Source organism: Pteropus medius, unplaced genomic scaffold (genome assembly GCF_902729225.1).
Source record: "Pteropus medius unplaced genomic scaffold, Ma_sr-lr_union100, whole genome shotgun sequence".
NCBI classification, from domain to species: Eukaryota; Metazoa; Chordata; class Mammalia; order Chiroptera; family Pteropodidae; genus Pteropus; species Pteropus medius.
The window spans coordinates 10810759-10838272 of NW_024356249.1; the positions used below are offsets into that span (position 1 = coordinate 10810759).

At 39.1% G+C, this 27514-nt stretch overlaps 1 protein-coding gene and 1 pseudogene across 1 annotated transcript in view; both read right to left on the reverse strand.

Annotated features, from left to right (window-relative positions):
- The window catches only part of SND1 (staphylococcal nuclease and tudor domain containing 1), a 390995-nt gene that overhangs the window by 189928 nt on the left and 173553 nt on the right, over nucleotides 1-27514 (reverse strand). The gene's annotated exons all lie outside the window — the stretch shown is intronic.
- Nucleotides 7864-7982, reverse strand: LOC120601375 (uncharacterized; annotated as a pseudogene).

The window sequence follows — 27514 nt, forward strand, 5'->3', positions numbered from 1 at the left end:
TTCCATGAATCTGGAACAATGATTTTTTGTCCCTATTTTTTTTTTTTTTAAATAAATCCAGGAGGCGCTTCCCACAGAATCAAGCAGCACATGTAGATTGGAGATTCTGTTTTAGCAGCATCGGTAATTAGAAATATCCGAGGTGGCACAACATCCTTTATAGATTTACCAAATCTCTCTCCTACTGCCTTTTCTATTTTTTTCACTTCCTCTTTGAACAATGTTAAATTCATTTAAAAATAACTAAAATCAATTATTTTGATCTTTTTACTCTTATCTGCTCCTTTATCTGTTTAACGGAGTCCTGTTGCCAGGATTGTGACTAGAGGATCTGAACGGCACTGAGAGACTTTCCCAGAATGCATGACAGAGATCGAAAACAAAGAGGAAGATTCAAATGCCTCGATGTCCCTAGCCAGGCTTTAGAAACTGGAGTGAAATGAGAGGGAAAATATCAATGATTATCAAGGGCTGTACTAAGGCACATGGAGTCTTAGGGCAGAACATCCTTTCTATAGGCTCTGACAGCCAAAGGTAACTGCTTTTGACAACCATCACCCCAGCTGTAGTTACACTGAACATAAGACAGAGCATGACCCTAGAAAGCCAGACTCAAGAATGGGTAAGTATGGAATGGGACTGATCTGAGCAGCCTTAGAAGCAAATCGAGCAAAAAAAGCACTCTTGGGAATGAAACTTTCCAATAAGTTTAGTTCATACTTAATGAACACTCAAAATATATACAGGTTCTAAACACAACTATTCTGCTGATGAGAGCATTTTCCAGGGGTTGGAGTTGAGATATGAAAATCAAGAACTTTTGGGAACAACAGACTGTCCTCTCTTTGTATATTAATGAATGAGGGGGATGTGGAAAGAAAAAAAAAATGAAGACTGATATGGAGTTAGTCCAGTCTTAAGAACCCCAAAGGATGTATGATTAAAAACCAAAGAAAATCCATAAACGAGATTAGCAGAAATGAAGAAAGAAAGAAAAGAGGGAGGAAGGAAAAGAGAAAGGGGGAAGAATACGAAAGAGAAAGTCATTCCATGAAAAAATTACTGCTTCATAGAAAGATAAATCTTTGAATACCTATAGCACATATTCGTCCCCAACTTCATTATAAATAACAGGCTTAGTCCCGAGCACAGACAAAAACCTCCCTAGCTTCAGAGGCCTTGTCCCACTGAGCATCAACAGCATTCTTCAGCTTGGGAAGGAAAGAAATATAACCAAAGATATCTAGGGGCTGGGGTTTTAAAAGTGGGTATGGTACGTCACTTCATACTCAACCTGCCACGAATAGCTAATTCTCTATTCCAAGGCAGCTCTGGGCCATATCACACCCGTTACCTTATTTTCCCTCATGCCTACACAAGGGCGTACCCCTGTGTATCACCCTTGATCTCCTGAAAGAAAAACTAACAGACAGGAAAACAAGTTAGAAATACAGAGTAGCCCCCTTTATCTGCAGGAGTTATGTTCCAAGATCCCCGTTGGATACCTGAAACCACAGAAGTACCGAACCCTATATGTACTTACTACATTTTCTTCCTATAGCTGCATGCATGTGATAAAGTTTAATTTATAAATTAGGCACAATATGTGGTTAGCAACAATAGCTAATAATAAAATAGAACAATACAACAATATAAGTATAATAGAAGTTATGTGAATGTGGTCACTCATTGCATGGGGACCCCTTGCCGAAGTCTGCCTAGTCTCAGTGCTTTCTGGTGTCAGCACGTTGCCATCGATCAGAACGTGCTTTCTGTTCATCTCTCCACCACCAAATTTAATGCCTTTTCCATCTTAACTAAGCCCTCGAAAAGGACTATGGCCATTAACTTTTGCCGTCAGAGGTGCAAGAGCAAAGCTAGCCTGAAGTCTTTTTCCCTTCTTCACAGTTTTAGGGTTAGATTTGTTCTGACTGCCGATCTTTGCAACCTTACCATATGATTTTTTTTTCTTATTAAATGAACTTTCACCTTCTCACTTAAAAGAAGCACTTCACAGCTTCTCTCTGGCATATTTGCTGCAGCATCACTACTCTTGAACTATGTGGCCATTATTCAGTAAAATATGATGACTTGAACACAAGCACTGAGATACCACAGCTGTGGGTCTGATAACCAAGATGGCTACTTGGTAATTGAGGGGCAAGTAGCATATATGGCATTGACACACTAGAAAAAAGGATGATTCACATCCGAAGCAGGATGGAGTGGGATGGATGGAATGGGACAGGATTTCATTATGCCACTCAGAACAGTACACAATTTAAAACTTATGAATTGTTTATTTCTAGAATTTTCCATTTAATATCTGAACCATGGTTGACTGTGGGTAACCAGAACCGTGGAAAGAGCAACTGCAAAAAAGGGGGTCAGAATTAAACACCTAACTCACTTCATAACTCTGGCTAATGGAGAGAAGAATGTTGAAAAATATGGGTCAAAGCGATTTAGAAAAGGACGGGGAAGAAGCATAACACCAAACAGCTCTATCAAATAGTTATGCTTACTAAATAGACAATTTTATTCTGCCCCCAGGATTTCTGCAATACTGTAATCTTATTGCCATCTCTTATATGATACTTTCATTTATTCAGCAATATCATGGTTATGGCTTTAGAAGACGAGGAAAACTGGTATTATATTCTATTATGCCAACTCCTCTCTGAGTACCACTGCGCCTCCAAGTAAGCAAAATATCTGAGGAAGTGAGGGAGATGAACCTTGGCTATATGTATGAGGTGTATATTAAATGTAAGTGGCGATAAAATAATGTCACTTTCAGATATCTAATATTTTCCCTGATCTCCAATCCTCAAAATAAGACAAAAAAAAAAAAAGTGAAGAAAAAAAATGTCTGATTCATAGACAAACTGCATGACTTTTCTGAATCTCTCCTGCACAACAGGATCTCTCAGGGAGGAGATACTCAAAGTGACACTTCCTCTATTAGACAAACAACTTCTTTCCCAGAAGGGGACAAATAGATCCTTCAAAAACAATTAAGATAGTCAGTTAAAAACTGGATCTAGCTTGAAGAAAGTAAATTGTCTAACAAATATGCACTTCCAATCCAGCCAAACTGGTCCACTCGTTGCTAAATATGCCACTTAGTTACAGTTCCAACTATTCGCAGGACATGTGAATTTGTATGATTCATCATCATGTAAAACTCAGCATTTCAAAAATAAAACTCACTTCCCTAGAATAAGCTTTTCTGAAACCTACCAAATCAGCTCATTCTCCTAACATCTCTTGTTAGGACCATCATACCCCCAGTCGCCCAGGCCTGGTGCCTCTCTCCTTCCCATATTAAATTAGTTGTTAAAACTGTGAACTCAAATCTCCAATGTTTCTCCCATGAATGTTTTCTAGTCTATCCTTTCTACTCCAGTTGTGGGTCCCACCACCTCTCACACAGACTCCTTACTTCAGCCTCCCTTCCCTGGTTTCCTTACAATGCCATCTGATCTCCAACAGTGCCAGTTTTACCCTTTTAAAGCATAGGTCTGACAAGTAATCCTCATTCTCACCTCCTCCACAATTACAGAAACCTTGTTAGAAATTTTCCAAGATGGAGACATTACATTATTGTATATGAGACGATGATGGCCAGTGAGGTAAGGGAGAGGGAGGGAAAAGGAAGGAGGGGGCGGAGAGGGTTAGGAGAAGAAAAAGGGCTGGGGGGAGGGGAAGGAAGATGAATAATTTTTTAACACTATTCTAAACGCTTTATATTTATTAAACCGTTTAATGGTCACAAAATCCTGATGAGGTAGGAGCTGTTATCATCCCTATTTTACAGATAAGAAATGTGAGGCACGGAAAGGTTACAAACCTTGTAAGTGACAGAGCTATAACAAGAAAGGCTATGCATAGACCTGGCATTTCAGCGATGAAAAGGATCTTGCTAATAATTCTATCCAACCTTTAAGCTGTAAACATCTAATGACAGAACCATTTCTTTGATTTTCACTCAAAAGATAATTTCAGATTTAATGAACATCTACTGAGTGTCTAGTACAGGACAGGCACATTCCTACACATTAACCTAATCCTTCTAACAATACACAGGTGGTAAGTATATGGTATTTCTATATACACACAAAAAAGAGTAAACAGTTTCAGCCTTGCCACAAGTAATCCTGTTAGTAAGTGGCACAGTGACAAATTAGAAGCCAGATTTAAAAATCTAAATCAATTTTTCTTTTGACTAAACAGTGCCACAAATTATAGGGGAACAAAATATAAAAGGCAGTCTACAATGGAGCCCTCATATGCCTCTCTAACCCTATTCCATTAAATGCCTTTCAGTCTTCTGCTGTAGTCCAACCAGTCATCTCAGCTACCAATCAAGCCTTGCATTCTCTGTATCTTTATGCCTTTGGCTGCGCCTCGCATTTGGCACTTATCTTTTACTGCTGTATATTCCCATCTTCCTTTGTGTACATAGCTTGTCATCCCAACTAGATCATAATCCCTACTGGTCCAAAAAGAGCCAAACACTTAGTAGGCACTCAATAAATATTTATTGGCTAGCTCACTGATATCACTTCAAGTTCCCAGGGGGTTCTGTGGGCTGTTGGATGAAAACAAAGAAATAACTGACTGAGTCATAGAATTTTTGAGCAAAAAAAGTCCATAGAAATAAACTAATCCAATACCCTCCATATACAGATGACAGACCCAGAGAAAAACCCTAAAAATTTTTACGTGAGTTGTCTAAAGAAACAGAATGACACCTTTGCAAGGGGCATCAAAGATCCTTCTGATTCTCATCCTATTTCCCTTTATTTTACTACTGTCCTTTTAAGATTCTACAAAATAGGAACACATATATTCTGCACATGAATTATCCAAGATGCTATTAATACATTAAAAATTTATCAGCTCATTAAAAATAATCTATCCACATCTTATTATAAATCTGATCACTCTAATACTAATAATGCTAGCTAAAATATATATTAAACATTTAATTAGAATAATCTGCTTGCCTTCTGAGAATTCAGAACTTTCCGGCAGGGAGGGGGATGATTCAAAAACGTCTGATGACTTTTTTCTCTCTATAGTCTACCTCAGGATAGAAGTGTGCTCATTGTAGACATAAATATGTTCGCTTCATCCCTTATTTTCTCTGTTCTTTCCTTTAAGAAATAAACATTTTACAAAAGAGCAGTGTGAGGAACGTGGATGGGTGTGAGGTAAAAGCATCCTCAAACATCCCTTCCTCAGTAGCAGCAGAGGGAATGAACTGAAACCGTAGAGTCACTCGGGGACTCTTTCCCCTTCCATCATCCCCGATGCCTCAGTCAAGTCACTGACCTAGGGAAGGTCCTATGACAAAAGTTCACTGTAGTCATTCCATACTTTTGTGCATAATATGGACTTCACATACGTGTTTGAAAACCAAATATTCACATGTTACATAGTGGATGTAAGAGACAACTGCCACTCCCCTTTCTACACAGGGTAATATCCCATTTTTGGAGCCCATGCCATGGGGGATGAACATCATCAGCTGCTCACCCTTGCCCCGTCCCCGGCAGCCAGTGCACAGCCACATCGACATAGGCTCCGCCAATGAAATGCTGCTGCCTTGGGACTGATGCAGAGAAAGGAGGCAGTCAGAATTCATTTACAGAGGTATCTTGTCCTGGGGCAGCACGTCATGTAGGGAGTGATGGTGTCCTAGCCAGGCTACGTCTAAGTTAAGATAGTTATTCTGCTTCCTGCTTCGTGGCCCTTTGGAGCGGCGCTGGTCTCCATCTATTTTCTGAGTCTGATACTCTGGCCTCAGGTTCTCTTGGGAACTCATAACTACCCAATCTGTCTTCCTCTTCTTTAGGACAGTCGGACTTGTGGCTCTCCAAAAACACCTTAACAGATTTACATTATAGGTTGCATTCTTAAGGGCTTTGAAAATAAAAAGTCCCTAAGCATGGGTGACATTGGTCACAGTTTCTCTAAACCAGGAAACCTGTGAGCCCATGTCTAGGGTGAGCGGTCGATGCCACTGCAAGGCTTCCAGAAATCTACAGGCCCAGCAAAGGCCACACAGGGTGTCCTTTCTCCAAATTCCCACTGAATCACCCAAATGCCACCACTATCATGGGTCCTGGGCAGGTGGGAGGGCAGCGCTAATTCTTTTACTTTTGCTTGGGTACTTGAAGTAGCATTAGGGGGAATGACTCTGTCTTGCCCTGTCACCTCACTAATAGCTGAGGAAGGAGTTATAATGTGATCTCCTCCACAACACTTAATGCTCAATGAGGTTCCCAAATCAACCTGTAATCTTCAGTTCCAGCCACCCTACTAAGAAAAAGAGGTGCAGGAAAAGATAAGCAGTGAAGTCATTTGAGGAATTTGCCACTGGGTGAAGAATGAAAGCCAGGTGAGGAATATCCATGAACATATTAAAGGGCGGAAAATATGAAAGGTAAATATCTTAAAGTCAAGAAAACATGTATGCATTTTTTTACAAAGATCCTACTGTATTCTGGTGTAGGGATCAATGACATAAGAATGAATAAATAAGGTAAGGGCGAAGTAGGTCTATCGTTAGTGAAAGAGATGTCCTCGTAGTTATTTCATTGCAATTTCTAAACAAAAATGATGCCACAACTACATTCATTTTCTTAATGGAAAAAAAGAAATCAGTGGCAGTAAAACTGCCTTACCAGTTACAATTTGATATTTTTAGGTACCAAAAACATGTTCAATTTTAGTTTATTTTGTTTGCTTTTCAAAATGCACACAAGAGGAAACCAACTTTGTTTAAAAAAAAAAAGACAGTTTTTTTTTTTTTAAAAAGAGGGTCTAATATAAGACATGTCATATCGACACTTTAATAGGGAAAAAATCTTCATCTAAATTATAAAAAAACGAGTGAAAAGACAGAACAGTAAAACAGATGAATATGGTAAAACAAGAATGTTAAGAATAAATGTTGATCAATTCTCTTTCATCCAACAAAAGAGAGAAGTTACACACAGCATTTATGTTTATTCTTCAATAGTGAAAGCTACTTAATGTCTCCCACTTCCTCTAGCCCTTTGTGGCCATAGAGAGCAATTATGAGCTCATTTCATAAAGAACTCATGGCACAGAGCAGTCATTCAGGGCAGAGGATCTGGGTTTACCCCAGCTCTCTGGCTGTTTAAACTCTTGTAAAGGCACTAAGCTAAGCCTGTACCAGTTTCTGAATCTGTAAAATGAGGGGGTAGATCTAAATACAGGACAAAGTATGTCCCAGCTCAGATATATTCTAATCTAATTTTTAAAATGAACTAGTACTTACTGATTGATAATCATGCATATGTGATATAGCTTCATCTTCCTATCCATATCTTTATATAGCACTAGATAATATGTTAGGCTATCTAGATTACATATCATTTCAATAAACATTAAACAAACCTTAGGGTTTATACACATTTCTGGCTGCGGTTTGTGGAGCACTGTGGCAGCGGGCACATTTCTTGTGGTCCTCCCATTAGGCTCTGTAAGGGGCCTATCCTCTCTGTACACATCACATGGTATAGTAAAGGGTGGGAGGCCAGGCTGCCGGACAAATTTTGAGAAAATATTTATTGTCTTCAACTCTTTAGTATCTACTATTTCTTTAAGAAATGAGGTATTGCGCAAATGCTCCGGAGTATAAAAAAAAGAGGATGGAGGGATGAGCAAATGAAAAATATATAAGATATTTTCAACCAGGGGAATTAACATGCAAACTTTTAGATTCTTTTTTTTTTTTTTTTTAAGGCAAGGCAACCCTTGGTTGACCTCACAGATTGCAAGGACCTTGTCAGCTTACAATCCCTTATTTTTTTAATTTATTTTTTCTGCCTACAGCATCTGGTCTTCCTAGGTGGTCTCCCATCCAAATACTTACCAGGCACGACCCTGCTTAGTTTCTGAGATCAGACAGGATCGGAACTGTTCAGGGTAGCATGGCCATAGACTTAGATTCTTCACTGGCTAATTCCTTCTACTATGGCTAAGTATTTTATTCAGTGAGAAGAAATTGACTTACCTCATTAGTCGTAATGTGTTTAAAGAACCGATTAAGAGTAGAATTGACATTTAACATGAATTTATTATATTTCTTAGACCTCTGTGGTTCACTAGCTTATACAGACTAGGAAGTTTATGTCTGTATGTTATCTTATCACTGAAAAAGTGAAAAAACAGGCTCACCTTCACATTTACATAGTTTGCCAAGTACTACTTTAGCCTATCAAGCTTATACTTAAGAAATATTAAGTAGCAGCAATATGTCAATAAAACTATTATGAGATGTTTCTTGAGTGGTACTTATGAGACTATAGAAAATTACTGCACAGTAAGTATTAACAAAAAAAGAGGTGGACTTCATTACCACAGACAGGAAAAATCAGAAAGACTTCATTCATTATAATCATAGTTTAGAGCCGAAAGGATCTCAACGTTCTACTCCAATTCCCTCATTTTACAAATGGCTAATCTCAGATTCAGAGACATTAAAACCTACTTAGTGACCGACCTGGTCTCAAGTTATAAAACAGACACCCTTCCACCATGACAGCCTGCCTCCAAGTTTCCACACACAGACTGGAAAAACCTGATACATGTAACAACTCAGACGGATCTCAAGGGCATTATGCTAAATGAAAACAGTCACCCTCAAAGGATCATACACTGTACAATGTATGTAATGTTCTTGAAGTGACAAAATTATAGAGCTAGAAAAGAGATTAGTGGTTGTTAAGGATGATGGGAGGGGAAAGGCACAAGAGAGATCTTTGTGATGACTGAATAGTTTTGTCTTCATTGTGGTTGGTAGTTACATGAATTCAGTTATGTGATAAAATGGCAGACACACACACACACACAGACACACAGACACACAGACACACACACACACACACACACTGTACCAATGTCAAGGTCCTGGTTTGGATATCGTACTATAATTATGTAAGATAGAACCATTGGGGGTCAAGGGTGAAGGGTACACAGAGTAAATCTCACTGTACTTACTACCCTTGCAACTTCTGTGAATCTATAATTACTTCAAAATAATTACTTTCAAAAAAGTCAAGAGAATTTGAATTTGAACTCACTAACGAGAAACGCACCTCAAAGACTCTAAACTCCATTCTCAATCAAAATAATTCTTAGCCAAAATAATCCCTTGAAGATTAAAGTCAACAGATGTTGTCATCGCTCTTCTCAAAATTCTACAATGACTTCTGTCTCATTCAAAGGAAAAGCCATATACTTGTAATGGTTCACAAGAACCTGTATGGTCTGCTGGGCCCCTTCCCCACCTTGCTGACCTCATCCTTCACCAACCCCGCTTTCCTCTCCCTCAGCTCCAGCCACAACGCATTATTTCTATCCAGGCACACTTGCACGCCTAGGCCTTTGTCACTGGTGTTCCCTTTGTCTCCTACCACTTGCTCCTTCACCTCATTCAGTCTTTGCTCCTTGTCACTGAGGCCTCCCTGACTATCCTACTGAAAATTCCCCTTCTCTCAACCCTGGAATACCTCATCTGTCCTTCCTCACCTTTATTTTCTCTATAGCACTTTGACCATCTACATATTTTCTTTGTTTCTTTATCGGTTTGCCAACACTACAATGTAAGCGCCACACACATTAATAATACACACACACACACACACACACACACATTGACGCATCGATCGCCACAATGGCTCTCTCTCTCTCTCTCTAATTCTCTCTACAATATTAAAGGCTTTATCCCCAGTGTCAAAATCAGTGTGCCTGGAACATCATGCACTCAATAAAAAATTTGACCCCCCCCAAAAAAAAGTGTAGAAAAGTAAAATGAACATGTTATGCTCATGTAGCCTAAGGAAAAGGTACAATTTGGGGAGTACACATAAATGAAGCTGAGTTTCATTTAGATTTGCAATCATGAGACCTTGCTTTCGATTCTGACTTTAATTAGATGAAACCTGAAAAAAGACACATTTACCTTTTAAGTCCTATTATTCTGTTTATCCTATCTAGGGAACTAAACTGAAGACCTCTAGAGTCCCAGTCAAAGCTAAAGTTCTAAATGATTCCACATGTGGCACAGTGCACCTGCATTTCCGGTCTACCTCAGGTAAGTCTAGAAAAGAGATAACTCATGAGAAGCCACAGAAGGTATTTCTGCATTTGTTAACTCAAAGACCCTCTACGTGGCAAAAATTGTCTTATGCACTGGGAATTAAAAAGATAGAGAGATTTGTGACCTAGTGTTGTAAGTGCTGTGAACTTTACAAGTAAGTAAGCACAGGGTGCTGAGGAAGCACATACACAGATGTCCAATTAGGATCCTGTTTTGGCAGGGTACCCAAGGTAAAGCCTCCCTAAGATGTGAAGTGCTCAAGGATGAGTAGGAGCTAAGTAGATAGCCAGGGAAAATGTATGCTCCAGGAAGAGAGAGCAGACTGACTTCAAGAATAGTGAGGTTGTTTTTCACAGAAATGATGGATGAGAGCCAGGTAATGTTAAATATAAACATGGAGAGGTAGGCAAGGGCCAGATCATGAGTTTGTATTAATCCTAAAGGCTGGAGGATGATTAATGAAGACTTTTAAGCAGGGGAATAACAATCAGATTTGTGTTTCAGAAAGTGAATTACAGCAATAGTGTGAAAAATGGATCAGAAGAGATGAAGACTAGAAATAGGAAGGTCAGCGGGGAGAGTGACAGCATAAACCAGGCAGTGAGAAGAGGAAGGTTGGAAGGAACCTGAGATATACCAGTAGATAATCAAGAATGTAGACTGAGAGAGGAGGAGATAAAGATGACATTTCAATTTGCGGAATAAAAGACTAAGTAAATGGTGGCACCATCAATCAAGATGGGGTCATTCGAGGAAAAGAACAGCTTTTAAAGGGAAGACTACAAGCTCAATTTTAGGCATACTGAGTTTTGGTATCTAAGAAGTGATGTACAGTCAGGAGTTGGATATACGGGTGGGAGCCTGGTAGGAAGAACTGGGCTACATTTGGGAATCAGCAGCATCTACGTGAAAACTACGGCAATGAGGTGAATGAGATCATCCATGGAGATTGAGCAGAGGTAAGAGGAAGGACCAGGAGAGAAGCCTAAGAAACACAAATATTTAAGGAGCACTCAAAAACTGAATGAGGAGAAATCATTGGAATTGTAAAAGGAAATCCAGTCAAGTATAGTATAATAAAAAGAAAGGGGGAAATTTTTTTTCAGAAAAGATTGCGATGTGTTTTAAATACTGCAAAAAAAAAAAATCAAATCCAATTAAGGACTGAGGAGTGCCCCGGGGGAAGCAGTGGCCTTCTAGGTACGTGGGGTTTCAATGATGTGGAGGGCTCAAAGCCAGACGGGAAGGAAGGAACAGCAAATGGAGACAATTAAAATTTCTTTTAACTCTTTTAATTAACTTGGTTACGAAGAGAAGGCAACGGGGAAAGTACATATAATAAGAGAGAAGACTGAAGGATCATTTAAAAAATTAGTTAAAAGGGGATAACTGATGACACAAAATCCCCAGGAGACCAAAAGAAAGAAAATTCAGAGCATATATGTAGAAAAATTAGTTTAGAAAGAAAGAAGGTGAAATCTTCCACAGAGGTGTGAAGGCAGGAGATAAGAAAGCAAGCAGGAAGAGGACAAGTTCAGGGCTGAGAGAACAGGAAGTTAAAGGCGTTTTCCTGATAAGCTCATATTTTCTCCATAAAATAGGAGGCGAGACTGTCTGCTGAGAGTGAAGGGAGAGAGGATAGAGTAGGGGGCTTGACAGAAGACAGTCGAGAAAATCTAAAATAGCTGTTGTGGTGGTGGAGTAACGGCATGAAAACGGCACTGATGGAAGATGAATCCTGCAGCATTATGCAGGGAGAAATGGAGATGGGAAAGCCTGCAGTTCCACGAGGCACATCTAGAAAGCTACTGAATTAATTTAGATCTGAATTGTTGCGTGCCTGGAGTACAGTGACTGCAAAAATAATAGAAAAGAATTGATAAGGGAATTCTATAACAAATAAAACAGCTAACCCACCACAACTCCCCAACTAAATTGTTTTCTCCCAAGACCCCAAGAGTCACCAAGGCAGGATCAAACACCCTCAATCATTCCAGCTCCCAGTGGGAACGAAAGCTATGGAGAGCTTGCTCCCGACTTCCTAGTCTAAAATGTTTGTACTGCTTCTTGAACAACATTACTGACCGCTTAAAACTGAATGGCCGTGCGTATTTAAAGCACAGCTGGAACCATCTATACCCTGTATGTACAGTGATCAATTCTGATACCTGCCCAGTCAACCTGGACAATTCCTCAAAATGACCCTAGTCTAGCTAGACCCTTGGTTTCTAAGTTCACTATGTCACAGACTGGTATGAAAAGAAAACAGAATCAGTTGAGAGAAGACTACTTTAGTGAGTACTACGAAAGCTGGGTCCATCCCACTGCCTGGGGTGCTTTTTAATAAGCTACATAGGTAATTCTGGGGCGACCTAAGTTTGAAAGCTGGTTTTAAAATCAGCATTAGTGTTAAGCATGCTGGCTTTGAAATGAGAGTAGGAAATGAAAAGCAGGTATATGGTAAGTTGGGAGTAGGGATAAGCAAAGAGAAATAAAAAGTTGACAATCAGCATACAGAGACTAGGAGAAGTCACAAATTAGCAAAATACCAAAGGGAAATCATTTATGGATAAAAACAGAGCAGGATCAGATTGATCCCTAGAGAGTATAAAGCTGACAAACTTAATCATATCTTTTTAAAAAATATATATCAAAGGCAAGGTATGGTGCTAAGAAAGAGCACATCCACTTTCCTACTCCTCATTTTACCTCTGAAGTTCCTTTCTAAAGACTGACAATCAACAATATTTTTGGTATCTGCAAGGCATCTTTTCTATGAAGAAATATACGGTATACTAATGCCTTGAGCCGTAATTACTTAACCTACATCCAATCTTTACCTTCCAAAATACACCAGATGGAGAGAAACCACCTCAAATTCTTTATAGACAGGAGCGAAGAGGTCTGGTAAGTTAGAGCCATGGCCAAAAACATGTAAAATATAGAAAAGTTCAAGAAATCCAGCACGTGTGCAGACGTCCTCAGAGGACACGCTAGTGAAATCACCGGAAGTGCTGCTCTCTCAGTGAAATTCCTGCCTGACTGCTGATCTGGGTGCACGCTAATTCCCCCTGTGGTGAGTGTGCTGTTGAGATGCAAAACTCTCCCCCATATGTTACCTAGAATTAGCATAATGACAGATTATCTAATCCCTTACGATTAACGGATACAGATGACACTCTTGTAACACTGGTTGGGTCATATCCTCATTCATTTGGTGTATCTCCCACTCCATAATAAAAATTGGTCTTCACACCCTGCTAGTGATGGATCTGTTCCAGAATTTACCCCTGACCTTGCCGAAGAGTTCAGGTGCTCTCCCATGAGAAGCTTTCCTAACTCATTTTATTCAGGAGTTGGAATGCAGCTGTTGTCATTCCAGATGCATCTGAAAAGGGGCAGGCTGAACATAAAGAAAAACTGTCTCTAGGAGGCCAGCGAAATACTGTGCAGGGCAGTGTCTTCTTAAGCTAGATCAGGTTGAAAATTTCAACACGGTAAGACAAAAAAATGGTTATGTCAGTGCTGATCTGGTGAGAATGACAAAAGGGAGAAAGGCAAAAGAAAGAAATCAGAAAATTAAATGGGCAACAAGTAATAAAATTCTAACAGGAAAGACTGCTGTTTTACAATACTAGATAGCAACATATAGGCAGCATTAAACAGTAAATGAGAATCAGACACCTAAAAAACAAGAACATGCTCACAGGATCAAATAACCAGAAGAGCACAATCAATAAGCAGACGGATGGCTGCCTGTGGCAACACACAAAAGAAGTGAATTGTTCTATCACCAGTGACCAGTATAGAGACAGTTCAATTAGAAGGAAGTGAAAGGCCATCAAGATTGTATTGAAAACAATTTCCAAAGTCAGCCACCTTTTGAGATAGTTTTCTCTTGTCCGTCCATCTTAAAATATTTAGATGCAGCTCTTTTGAAATCTATGTATTGATTTGAAATCTTGCCATCACAAATACTTTTCCTAAGTCACAAGGATTCACTTTCATAGCATTTAGATGCTTGGTTTTATCATTTATTATGTAAGTATTTATTCATATCTCCATAGCATAAGTCTCTAGAACAACGGTCGCAAAGGCAAAGTTGAATACAGGCCATATGGCTTCCAAAGCTGAAATATTTACTGTTTGGTCCTTTACAGAAAAAGTTTGCAGGTCCTGCCTCAGGGCACTGCTCTTTTAAGTGGGCTTTAGAAGGTCAGTTCTTATGACACCCAGGATTTGAAGTCAGGGGGTCATACTCACTGGTATAACTACTACATTTGTTTTAAAAAATTGGTTGCTTTTTAATGATTCTGCCACATGACCTTTATATTGCATCGACCGAGGTGGGATCAGGCTAATTGATGTGTTCACAATAAACTAACTGTGGAAGCCCTTGTAATACAATAGCCTCTATGGAGACTCAAAGCAAGAGACTTCCTTTCTCCTGAGCAGTGATCTTTTGAGGGGGAGGGAATAGAGTGCTGGGCGAATCTGGCATTTATTTCAGGGCATTAACACTCTGGCCATATGACTCTACAAGTAAATAAGTTGGCCCCTCTCTTGGAAGGAACATTCACGATGCTTCCATTAAGAGAAAAGAAAGCAACCAATGCTGTCACCTCTGCTTTCAACAGCAGCAGGAGGCCCAGGGAGAAGCTGTGAGGAACACTGGACTTGCTGTGCAATGAATGTTACCTCATGACGCCGTGACAAAGAATCAAATGACTATACTTAGATTATGCCTGGCACGTAGAAAGCATTATATGTGTTGATGATCACTCTTCTTGTTGGTTTCTATTATCATTAACACTGGCCTTGCTGTGTCACTCCTCCTGGACTCAAATCACCTTGTTTACAAAACAAGGGAGGTGGATAGTCTTGAACGTGTCTTCTTACTATAAAATTCTATGACTTTATTAGACGAAAAAAATGTACAGACATTAAAACACATGTTCTCAAAGAAATCATCTTTCAGAAAATAGCTGAAAAGGTGAGCCTGACTTCACGAGTCCAGAGATCTGGCCGGTGGACGAAGGTGTCGGAGTAGATTCCCACTTCATACCCAGCTCTGCTGGGAAGAGGTCACCCTGCGCTGATGAAGACATCGTGTTCACCTCCTCAGCAGCGGTGCACAGCCAGGGAGAGCTCCCGTCCACCGCAGTGCTCTCAATCATGCATGCTGCTGCAGATGCAAGATTCACGGCTCCAGCAGCCATCCCGTGTTATCCAATATGCATGAAATCAAAGTTTTCATCATTTCCAATGGTCAAAGGCCAGTGAGTGTTAAATCCCAGAATACCAGGATTAATGAAGGAGTCATTAAAAACCCAGCATTAAATCACTTCTGCAGCCAATGCTGAGAGTGATGTCTGCAAATACATTACAAGGCTGATTAGAAAGAAACAAGTTCCAAGTTAGAAATGAATTACCTGACTTAAAAAAAGACTGGTTAAATGGCTATCAGCAATTTTATTATTACAGGGGAAAAAGAGTGGGAAACATATAAATTATGTTATGAATGGGAAATTATCATTCTAAAATCACAGGAAACAGAACTCACGGTGAAGAACTTTGTAAAGACAAAATAAGAGAAAGAAGGGAGTCTTGATACCATGGCCAGATTTTACTTATTTTTTGTTTGTTTAAAAAAATGGTGGTGGTGTGGGGGTGGGTGGGTGCGTGTTAACACTTTATGCCCAGGAAACTATTTTAATCTAGGAAAATTTCAGAAGAATCGCAGTCTGATTACAGTCTCACTAGCCCTGCCAGGCTCCAGGAAAAGGGAACTCATGCTTCAGCTTATGTTTTTTGGAGCTGCCATAAATAAAGAAGTACACTTTCCAGAAAAAGACTACTCAGCTATTAAAATGAAAGGTAAACTGTAGAGAGGCCTGGATCAGGGGGAGGAAGGGAGATGTGTGCTAGCCCTAATGAACTATCTTCTAACACACAATGAGTAATGTCTTACTGCTGAACATAATCTATCAGTGTGCAAAACAAAAGCCTTCAACAAATGCTCTCAAGATAAAGTACGAAGGAAACTGGCACAAATGGGCAAGGCTGTATAACTTATCGACACACTTCAATTTTCCTGAGTTCCTCAATGGGAAAAACACAGCCCCCTGAGACTTCTACTTACTTTTAAGGTTCTATTCTAGGACAATGCACTAAACAAATGCCACCAAGTAGACGCTCAGGTAGAGAGAATCCCTTAACAGGCACTGGTCCTCAGCCACACCCTCTCAATGCAGGACAAGGTATGGAAAACGGTTCCAGTTCCAACGACCTGAGCCAAAACAGGAATACTTCTTGTTCTTGATTCTCCCCACTCTGTCAACCCACTGTTAGAACAAGATTGGCATCTCTCCCTGAAAACAAGTCCTGAAGCGTTCTCTAAGAGCAGGTGATGTAACTCAAATTCTTATGTTATAATCAAGAGTGACATTCAGAATATTTAACATTACGGTATTGGCTAGTTTGTTCAACTTGGGTATTCTAACTGAATATAAGCCCTGATGATACATAGAAAGATGTGAAAGAAAACAGCCAGGGTCATAAATAGTGTTATATCTAGAAGGGCATCAACATAAAACAGCAAGCAAATCACTTGAGGATATTAGTTTAGATTAAAGGCGGCCAAATAATTATGCTTCAGTCGTCGAAACACACGTTATTAATTTCAGATGCATCAGTCTACATGCAAAAAGAGAACACAATAAACTCTAGGGCTTCTTAGATATTTAACTATTGGCTTGAGTCTTTAATACACCCACAACTGGCATTTACTGAGTCTAACAAATGGATAAATTATACTTGAATTTCTTTGGCCCTCCCCCGCCAAATATTTAAAAGATATAGTGTTGGTTAGTTACCAACAACAACCCCAGCAACGAAAGACATTAATACCTTTTACTAAGAGTTCCTTTTAAGGAGAAAATTTTAAAACCACCATAATACAACTGTTGCCAACCAGACAAAATCTATGAATCTGATCATTACAGATAGAGGTAAGAGGAATATCAGAGGTCTAAATCCAAAGCTCTCTCGAATGTCGTAGATTGTTCCCTCAGGTAAACAACTGAACTCAAGGTCATGTCAGTGGCTAATGACAATGAGGTCACTGAGTCAACTGGTAGTGATCGCTACTGTTTGGGTAAAATCTGGTTTTGTGAATTCAGACTTCCAAGTAAACTTAATGTTTATGATCAAGAGTCTGGGGAGGGAGAGCTACACAAAAGGAAAAATCCATGGCTAGACTTTAAAGCCAATGGGAAACTTTGGGTTTTGCTGCTACTACTTCTTTCACCCCAAATCAGATGCCCAGTAAAAGCTCCCTCTGATAAGACCTGAGAACAAGTCGAAAGAAACTTTAGATTACTAAGAAGAGATACATTAAGGAAACATAATACTAGCAGTACTGTTTATGCCACTTTCTCCTCCAAAAAAGGTCAGATATGGGCCTTAGGAAAAGAGGGTAAATGACTTGTCGAGGTCACGCTACCAGCTGGAGGCTGAGCTAGAAATAAACATTACTCCCTTAGCCCCTACGCTGTTCTGCCATTCTGTACTTTTTCTCAGCAGAGTTGGTATGGGAGAAATTAGTGGAAGTACAGGCTGTATTTAGGGACCAAAAGTGATCTGAGAACAAATATATCTATAAAGTTATTTTTATTCCTCCTATCACCTATATCTCTACTTATCCGAGACTAGAGGAGAACGCTGGTTTTGGAAACTCTGGTTTCCTCTGGACTTCCTTCCATAGTGCTTATTAATACTGACTGCACGTCAGTATCAACAGCCAAAACACCAGTGCCAGGCCAACGATTCTAGAGCATCTAGGGGTGCAGATGAGTATTTTTAAAACAAACATCAGTACCTACAATTTAAAAACGGGGCAACATTCTTTGTTTTTAAAAGCCCTAGGTAGGTCTAAAACATCTTTTTGTGAAAAACTGCCCACACAGAAGAGTTCAACTAGTATGTTCTCCTTTTTCAGAATTCAAAGGCCTAAGAATGACCTAATGCAACTTAAGGCCCCCAGAATCATAAATGTGTCAAAGAACTTGGCATTCCCTCAAAGACCAAGAACCTAAGAATTATGGATAGAGAATGAACCAAACTTTGGAATCAGTTCAGGATCAGCAAATTTATACCTTTTGGTTCTATTGAGGTCACAGGAAGAGAAGTAATTGGTTGTGGGAACAACCAAAGAGAAGATACCTCATCTTTGTCTCTTCAGAACAGAATTGCCAATTGCCATGCTGCATTTTCTAGGTAGCTGTGATGACAAGAGCCCCCTCCAAAATGTAGGCATTAGTTTGGGAGGGGGGAGTTCTCCGCCTCTCAGAGGAATAAGGGACAAACAAGCAAACTCGTGGCCATTATGACAAAACCAGGCCTACGTATCCAGTTTATTATTAGCCTGACATTAAACACCACTTAAAAACAAAACAAAACCACCCGCCCACACAAACACACACCCCAAGACAGAAAATTATATAATGGCATCTGGAATGATCTGCTCTGACAGTAAAAGTAGAACCAGCCGAATCAAAGAGTAAAGACCAAAATGGGGATGGGGTAGCCCCGGAGAGTCATTTTCACATCCTCGATAGTTCATGCAAATGCTGATATAAATATACATAACGCCTGGTTTAGAGGAAGATAGTCAGAATACTCTAGATTCTGGAAGGCTATCATTCTGCTCTGAGATATTCTAGGCCAATGTAAGAATAACTCCATGTTCTTCTAGATAAGTTAGAAGAAAATTGTTTTGGCACAGGTTGCTTCTTAGGGTGGAAGCTCATAAGTTTTCTCATATGGGTCAAAAAGGAAAAAGGGCCCAGTAAGAAGAATTCCATTACCTGTTCCATTATGGTTTATGGACCACGACCCAGCCAGCTGGCACCATAGCAACATAGCGTGTTGTTTTTGTTCCCCAGAATCCATTAGCAAATGGCCCAAGCCCAATGTCAGTGTAGCCAAGGTCCAGAATGTGGCAGCTGCTTTAAACTTTCACTGTGTAAACAAAGTACAGAACTTCTGCAGGTAAAAATTCCAGAGATAAGTCTCCACTTAGGAAAACTAAGTTGAAACAAAAATGTTTCTGGTGGTCAACATTTTTTCCTAAGAACCAGAAGTCATATTTTCCACTCAATGATTCTTAGCTCTACCATATGCAACGAATGAGCCCAGCAAAAAGGCCAATGGGTTTTGAAATTTCTTATTCTCCCCTACTCTTTGGGGAGGGGAGGGTTATTTTGGTTCCTGGCTTTGAAATACAGTAAGTCACTACAAAGTCTTTGTGTCAATTCTCGCTCAATGGTCTAATCTCTCCATAGCCACAGGCTTGTATTAAGTGACACAGGAAGGAACACAATTTCAGAGGGACATTTCTGAGAAAGTGGAGACAAGAATAAATGCTTTGCATAGTTGCGTCTTAGTTTTAAAAAGGGGGAAAAAAGTGATTCTGCAGTCAACGTCAAGATAATTTTTGGGGAGGAAAGAAGAGGGATGATGTAAGAACTGTAATATAATTGCCCTTGCTACGGAACTGATATATGATGGTTTATAAATCACAATTTTAACACAATAGAAGCTCAAATTAAGGCAAGCCTGCTGAATCACTGCTGATACGGAAGATGTGTCAGAAAGCCACAAGGCTCAATGTAAAACCCACCCTAGAGACCTGATGGAAGGCAGTCTCAACGTTCCTTCACCTGCCACTTGGCTCTATTAAAGACCTCTGCGCTCTTCCATACACATGGATCTCCAAGGCCCAAATACTTGCTAAATCCCTCCTAGTTCCGCTTTATGTAAACGCATTTTTACTGATGGCACAAAAATTCTCAAAGGCATCACAGCAGAAAGGGTCATTCTAGGAGTTCCACAGTGTATGACTTTCAGTAAAACTTCTAAATTGGGGGTATAGAAGAGCACGCCCTGAAACACTTAGTAGCCCTCTGCCTTGTCACCATTTCAGATATGGAAGCAGAAAGTCGACTGGTAGAGACCACTAGCTAGAGCAAGTATACCCATGTAGATAGCCGGCTATATACCTCTTGGTTTGAAAGATATCATGCAAAAAAAATTGCTTTTATTAAGGGATAAACCGTGTGCCTATTCAATGGTAAATGTGTGTTAAACTTCTTGAAACATTAAAAATTACTCATGAACACCTATTACTTTTACCTTTATTCAAGTACTTATCAATCATTCCTGTGTTAACACAGTAAACATTCAATAGTTAGTGAGAAAATATATGTAATTTAGCCCTTATGACAATTTAAAAAGTGAGAAAAGAGATAAATCCAAACCAAACCTGCTGTGGAACAATAAAAATGAACTACTACCACAAAAGCTAAGCCATAATCCAGTGGGGCATTTGCTTTGTTTTCAGTTAACCTTTAGGTATTTCCTATATCTTATTTAAGCTAATACTTAGAACATCCCGTGAGGTTGCAGTATTACCAGAGGATGGCCCGGGGGTAGGGTAAAGAGTAAGAAGAGATAGGAAAATAAAATCATTCAGGCAAAATTCTTTAAAAAGGAAAAAAGTCTGAGCAGAAAGAAAAGGCCAGAGCTGTTGGGAAGAGACAAAGAGAAAAAGGACAGAAAAGGACACTAGATCTGACACTGGGTCAGTGGCGACCAGTCAGTGCAGAGGCTTAGGGCTGATTTAAGCACTTCATTACATTTTAGTAACCATGCTACACATTTAAAATGCACATTTAACCTTTACAACAAGTGGGGTTATTATCTCTTATACAAGAAAAACCAAGATCCAAGATTGCACAGCTGTCTAGGAGTAGAGTTGAGGTTTGTTTGTTTGTTTGTTTTTAACTCAGGTCTGCTTACCTGCCTACTTAAAAAAAAAATGTCCACAGAATCTTAAAATCCAACAATAACATGCCTCAGACTTCATCTAGACACTATACCAAGTGGTCAAAATTTTCCCATTCCTAAATTCTTAAAAAATAACCTGCACTCAAAAGGAATACACCAAACAACAGCTACTGTATTAGCATAATTAAATAATGGGCAATTTTAAAAGTGTTACTACAATTTTTATTACTTTTTTAAACAATCACTTAGTATGAATTGGAGCAAATCCCTGTCAAGGGTCATCATGACTGGGAAATTAAAAAATTATAAAAATTCCAACCCTATTTTCCTCACTACTTTGTTCTGTGCTAGTCACAGTAACTATGAAGATAACGGGGCTGAGAAATGGCATATAAAAAGACACAGAATTTTGGCTCATTGGGAAATAAGCAAAACGTCAAATGCACCCTTCTCCTTATCACGTTGCTTGCCCTATGCAAAGGGATAAGAAAGAATGCTTGGGGGAGGTCAGAATGGCAGACTGAGAACTCATGTCCATTTGACATTCTTCACAAGGTCCCACAGCAATGACAGAAAAGACAGATGTGGACACAAAGGAAGCCCTAATGGTGTTAGAAAACAAGAAAGTATGTTAACAGCATATCAGAAAGTTTACATAAATCCTGAAAGACAGAAAGCAGATGGAATGAGATTGGTAGAGAACTGGGGGCGCCTCAAGGGCCTTTATCGACAAATACAAAGTACTCCAGTGAGCAGGCTTTGGCGATACCATCTGAGCACTCAACCAGAACAGTTCTCAGAAGAGCTGGGCTAGCCAGCCTCTTTCCCATCCTTATGATGCCCACAGAGCTGCTAAGAGCAAGGGGTTTGACCCTTGGCAAAAACCCAAGAAATATTCTACCAGCAAGTACAGACATTTCTTCTATCACATACTTGGTATGTGTGTTGCTAAGCAGTTCACATTCTACAAAACCACCCCAAACCCCGCAAAAAACAGGGCTAGAGAGAAGAGCCGGGTTATGGGTGGACCACTCAAACTCTATGGAACTTTCTAGCCTAAGCAGCAGCTAAAAAACAATAGGGGCACAGTTAAATCTTTACTGGCAGAGTAGCCTTTAACCCTGGGGCTCTCACGCGTCCGTCTCATCCTACAGGTGGTACTAAAGGCTTTGTTTCCAACAGAGACCATTTTAATCAAACCATAAGGTCTGATCCAGCGTGTAGACTTTCTTCATTAACACACTATTTTAATACCGAGTCGTGTCTTCACAGCTTCTCTAACTGCATTGCAGGTTGCTACTGAGCTTAACATAACAGAAAGCAGGACAGTTCTTGAAGCCACTTGAAGTAGTCAGGACTTAAAGGAGGTTATTGCTATAGATTTCTCAACATTTTCAGACTTTTCTTTTTGAAGTCTTTATATATGGCTAAAGCTCTCTCTTTAAATGTCAGAAAGCTCATTCCTTGTGTCATTTCTTTACTGTATGTGGGAATGTTGCTTATAAAACAACGTGATTTCAACTTTATACCAACATGATTGTCCAAATTACCAATGTCATATGAGATAATTCACATCAAAGAAACATGTTTTATAGCAGAACAGAGGGTAGGTGATTTAGCTGGGGAAGGACCTTAGCTGGCATTTGTGGCCTGAAAGAAAAGCAGAGGCTTAGCATCTGAGACAGAATTGACTGAGCACAGACCTCGCCCCTCTCCCATGCCACCCCATGGAAATACACCAAGGATTTCTACCAGCCAAGGAAAGCGTCCTTTGCCTTGACGATCTTAGTCACTTCTAAACTTTGCGGGCTTCCTCTATTTTCTAGGTCCAGACACTTTCAGGAACCATACAAGGATGGCTGTCTCTGATACTTCCTGCTCACCAATTCCTTTTCATGATAGAGATATCTTGGGGAAGCAGAAACATACAAATACAGAGGAACAACCATGTCAACTCCAACCTGGCCCTTCCTTTATAAATAGAGTTCGAGGTCCATGAAATACTTAAAACTTTCGACTGAAAAGAAACAGAATAAACAAAGAACAATTAGTCAGGGGGAAACAGATAATTCAATGTTTTTTTTTTTTTTTTTTTAAATAACATTCTCAGAGCTATCAGGGAAAAAAATATTGTATTCATAGACTAAGAACAGTATTCTATTAGAATAGAACACTTAAAGAACAAAGACTTTCTTTTTCTTAGAACAAAGAATTTCAATATGAATGCTGAAATAAAAAACAAAATAAGTGGGCTAGAGTAATAGACCAATCTCTCTGTCAACTTCATAGGGGCACAAATCATTTTAGTTTAGAACTACCAATAGATTCCTGATGCCTAACACAGTGCTTAGCACATACCAGATGTTCTATAAATACTTCATAAATGAACTAACATAAGCAAATGAATGAGTGAGAAGAATAAATAAGAGACTGAGAATGAATGAAAATGAGTTAATATGCATGGCTGGCTGGCTGGCTGGCTAAGCAAGCAGGAATATAATGTTGAAGACATCTCCTTGAATGTACAAGAAAAATGCAAAGGAGCTCTCAAAAAAATGGATGGAAGAAAAGTTAGAGATATGAAGCCTAAGATACAATATACTGATAAAAATTTCCAGAGTCAGAAGCAAAAGAGAAATTCAAGAAGTTACGACAAAAAAAGTCTTGAGTTGAAAACATGAGTTCAGATTAAAAAGTCAAATGAGTATGCAAAAAAAGACACTTAGAAATATTTTAATAAAATCTTTATAAAACTGAAAATTTTCAAAGCCAGAAAAGTTTTCAGAACATTTTACCATCCAACACATGAGGAAAAACAAAACAAAACAAAACAAGGTTCTTCATTGAATGAAAAGAAATACCACAAAAAGAACGACATGATACAATTGGCAGCTGCATAAGAGGAAGCACAAAAAGGAAAAAGAGACACACACAGAGAAAGAATTAATTTACAATTTCTTTGGGAGGTTTAACAACATAGGATTTCTTTTTCTATAGGTCTAATCACATATTCTACTTCTTGGTCCAACAGTAACACAATTATAAGTGTTATAGGGGTGGGACATTTACATTTTTAGGATCAACTTAAAAGCCACGCTTAGAAGACAATTATATTGACAGAGGAAAAAATGCAAAAAGTGCTACAAATCTTGATAACAGAAAAAAATACAACTTTTTTAAAGGAGAGAGGATTAAGGAAAAAAGTATAAACATTCTAATTTCCTAATCTTATAGAAGGGGAAGTACATAAATATGCTATAAAATTAACCAGAAACAGTAACTAAACATTATAAGTTCACTTTTGATAAAACTAAAATAATTTAACAAAATTAAGGGTTAAAGGGTGAAAATAATAGTGAAAACACTCAAACTTTCAATTAATAGTTTAAAGCTAATAATTTAAAAATCAGTAGTGTTAATTTATAAAGTTATAGGAATAACCAACCAAAAAATCGAAAAGCAGACACTGTTAGGAAGTTGTCATCTATGCCTTCCCAGGTGAGGCAGGAGGGGAGTGAGCAGCCTTTAGGTCCTGGGAGAACATGGAGCAGGATGGGAACCACAGTGAACTGTCAGGATTCAGAGCTCTACCAACACTGAATGACCCACGAGCTACAATGTGAGGAGGAAAAGGACTTGAGCATTTATTTCATTTCGTCTACAGACAGGCTAAGTTACTGACTCATTAAAAAAATACAAGAGGGATTATCTTTCATTTATATTTTAGCCTCTTTCTGAGTAGTAAAGTTTCTAAAAGTGCCTGGGAAAACCTGAATAGAAAACAACCTTTTCAGGTATTGTTTAAATAAAGTCACTTGTGCTTCTTAAAGCAAAAATCTACTTAAACATGGTTCTGTGAGAAGCAAAGCCAATAAAAACTTACAAGACTTTTGAGACCTCAGCAACCAGGGCCAAGAAATCCCAAGAACTGTCTGTTGCTTTGTTCACTGCTAGAATCCCAGTGTCTGGCACGCAGTAGGTGCTCAACAAATATTTGTTGAATGAATAAACAGATAAATCTCTTGTTTTTCATAGACGGCTACAGAAGCAGCACTTTCTCCCAGGCTCTCCATGCAACTGATATGGGGTGGGGGCGGCGGGGGGGTAGAGAATAAAGCAAAGGGAAAGAGCACACATTGCTTGGCAAAGGGTTCTGCTGATGCGTATACTCCAAGGGTTCCATTATGAAAACTGAATTAATCTTCCATATAGATATGATGCTAATACAATAATACAAAACCGAGAGGTCTTTAAAGAAGACTTGACAGCATGAGGTTTCCGTAGGTAGACAGTCACGAAACATTTGAATGGAAGTGGGTTCTGTCTGATACAAAACAGTGCTTCCTCACTCTCACCCTGGACCCTTTACAAAAGCTTTCTTATAGTGTTTTGTGAGACCAATCTCTTAAAATGATCACTATATATTTTAGCTACAGGAGAAAGGTGCAGTTATTCAACTATTTCTTTACCGAGTATTCCAAATGAAATGCCACAGAAAGGTAGAGAGGTGTACTACCACTATTCAAAAGAGCAGAAGTAGCACGATTATATAAATCAAACAGCCTAAAACTTCCAGAAAAACAACCTAAGGTGCTCTTTTTAGAGGTGGGGGGTAGTTAGGTGTTTGTTTATGATTTAAGGGGAGAAAAAAAACCTTATTCTGGTGTTTCGATATCTTTTTTTTTTCCTTCAACACAGGTAAAGATTGGGAGGAAAAAAACTACTAAGTTTGATGAAATGTAAGCAATAAATCTGTGGAGAAGGATGGTCCCCACCCATATCCCATCTCCTGGACCAGCCACTGACATTAATACTGTTTCCACACTTCCTCAGGAGTCAAAATAGTACTTTCAGAATACTGTGGGCCACTCTGAGTAAGTACATTAGGCCAGAAAATAGGGTTTCAAGAGGCTACTTTCTTCCTATTTTTGGCTTAAAAGATATTAGTACGTTTTAAGATCTGAAAACTCAGAGATGGGAGGTTTGGTCTGACAGTGAAAGCCTTATAGCTACAGAACTCAAGGCAGAAAAGCTGGGGATTGTATAACATGTTCTCCTACCATGGCTGAGAAAACCAAACTGTGGTTATAAAAGGATATTCTAGAAGAAAGACAAGACCTAACCTCATGCTTCAGTCACTAATAGAACAGCCAAGGAAAGAAGTTATCGCTCCAAACTGGAACCGATGAAAAAGAAAAAGAAGCAAAAGAAATCTTATTCCTTGCAAGTTTAATAGTCTGCTTGGTTTATATAAAAATAGTGAAGACAAGCTCTATCTACAAAGAATCCAAAGAGACACAAAGAAGTTCATAAAGATGGCTCTGAGTCTGCTGGATGATAATCCTTAGGACGACGAGGGAACTAGGATGACCCAAGCCCAAAAGAGTTTTGACACTATATCTCTGCTGGGGGATGAGCATCAAGGGGACAGCGTGGCTTTGCATGCATCGTGTAGGGGGAGCAGGGATGGGCAATGGAGGGAAGCAACAGATGAAAGAATGTTTCAAAAAGCACTATTACAAAAAACAAATCACCTCTCAAAATATGTGACCTTGTGCAGAAAATAAACAGGCATTTTCCACTGTTCCTATTCCATAGTTCCATAGTTCCATTTCTGTGCCATTCACTTTCCAAAAATGGGCCATGTCTATTGTCCCCTATTATTGTGAAATACTTCACATGATGGGAAGTACTGTGGAAAAACCTTAGACACATTTTATCCACTGGGTATATGACCATTTTCCAGGGATGGAGGAGTGGGATGGTGTTAATTATGAGTGTGTGAGGCCTGACCCTTAGTTATATTGTTCAGGTGCTCTTTAAAAAGTGAACGGATTTTCTTTTAACACCTTTCATTGAAAATCTGACATGCAGAAAGACACAAGCAATCGGTTAATATAGATTATATGCGTTTGCCAAATTGGAGCTCATAGTAATTTGGAAGTCCAGCACAAGTAAAGGTCACCCCAGAAAAATCTCACTCTTCAAGAAGGCTCTGGCAATAACGAAAGAACGAGATTTTAATCACTGAAGCTAATTACATAGAAGAGTAAATCACACGAAGAGTTATTTAAGTGTCTTAAATACAATAAGAAGTAATTAACAAGAAGCGCCATCTTGACAGCTTCATGTCACAAACCAGGCCAAAAAGGATCAGCTAATTCCCAAGCCGGGAGCCAGAGAATGAGAAACAACTCAAAGTTTGATCTTTTTATTTTTTATTTAAACTGTTTTGATTAGCAGATAACAACTCTTGCCAACTCCACAGCGAAGTTAATCAAGAAAAAAATTTTAATCTATTAGAGGAATGATGAACCTCGTTTTCATTGATTCCCCAGAGGGCAAGAGATGGAAAGTTGAAGACTGTGTCACACCAGAGAGATCCTGTGACTTGACTTTCTCCCACACATCAAGAGGAAAAACAGAATTACACTGAATCCTACTGAGGATACAGACAACTCACACATTTGAGCATGTGAAACACATTTAAAAATCTGCTTTGCAATAACCCTTAAGAGACGGTAT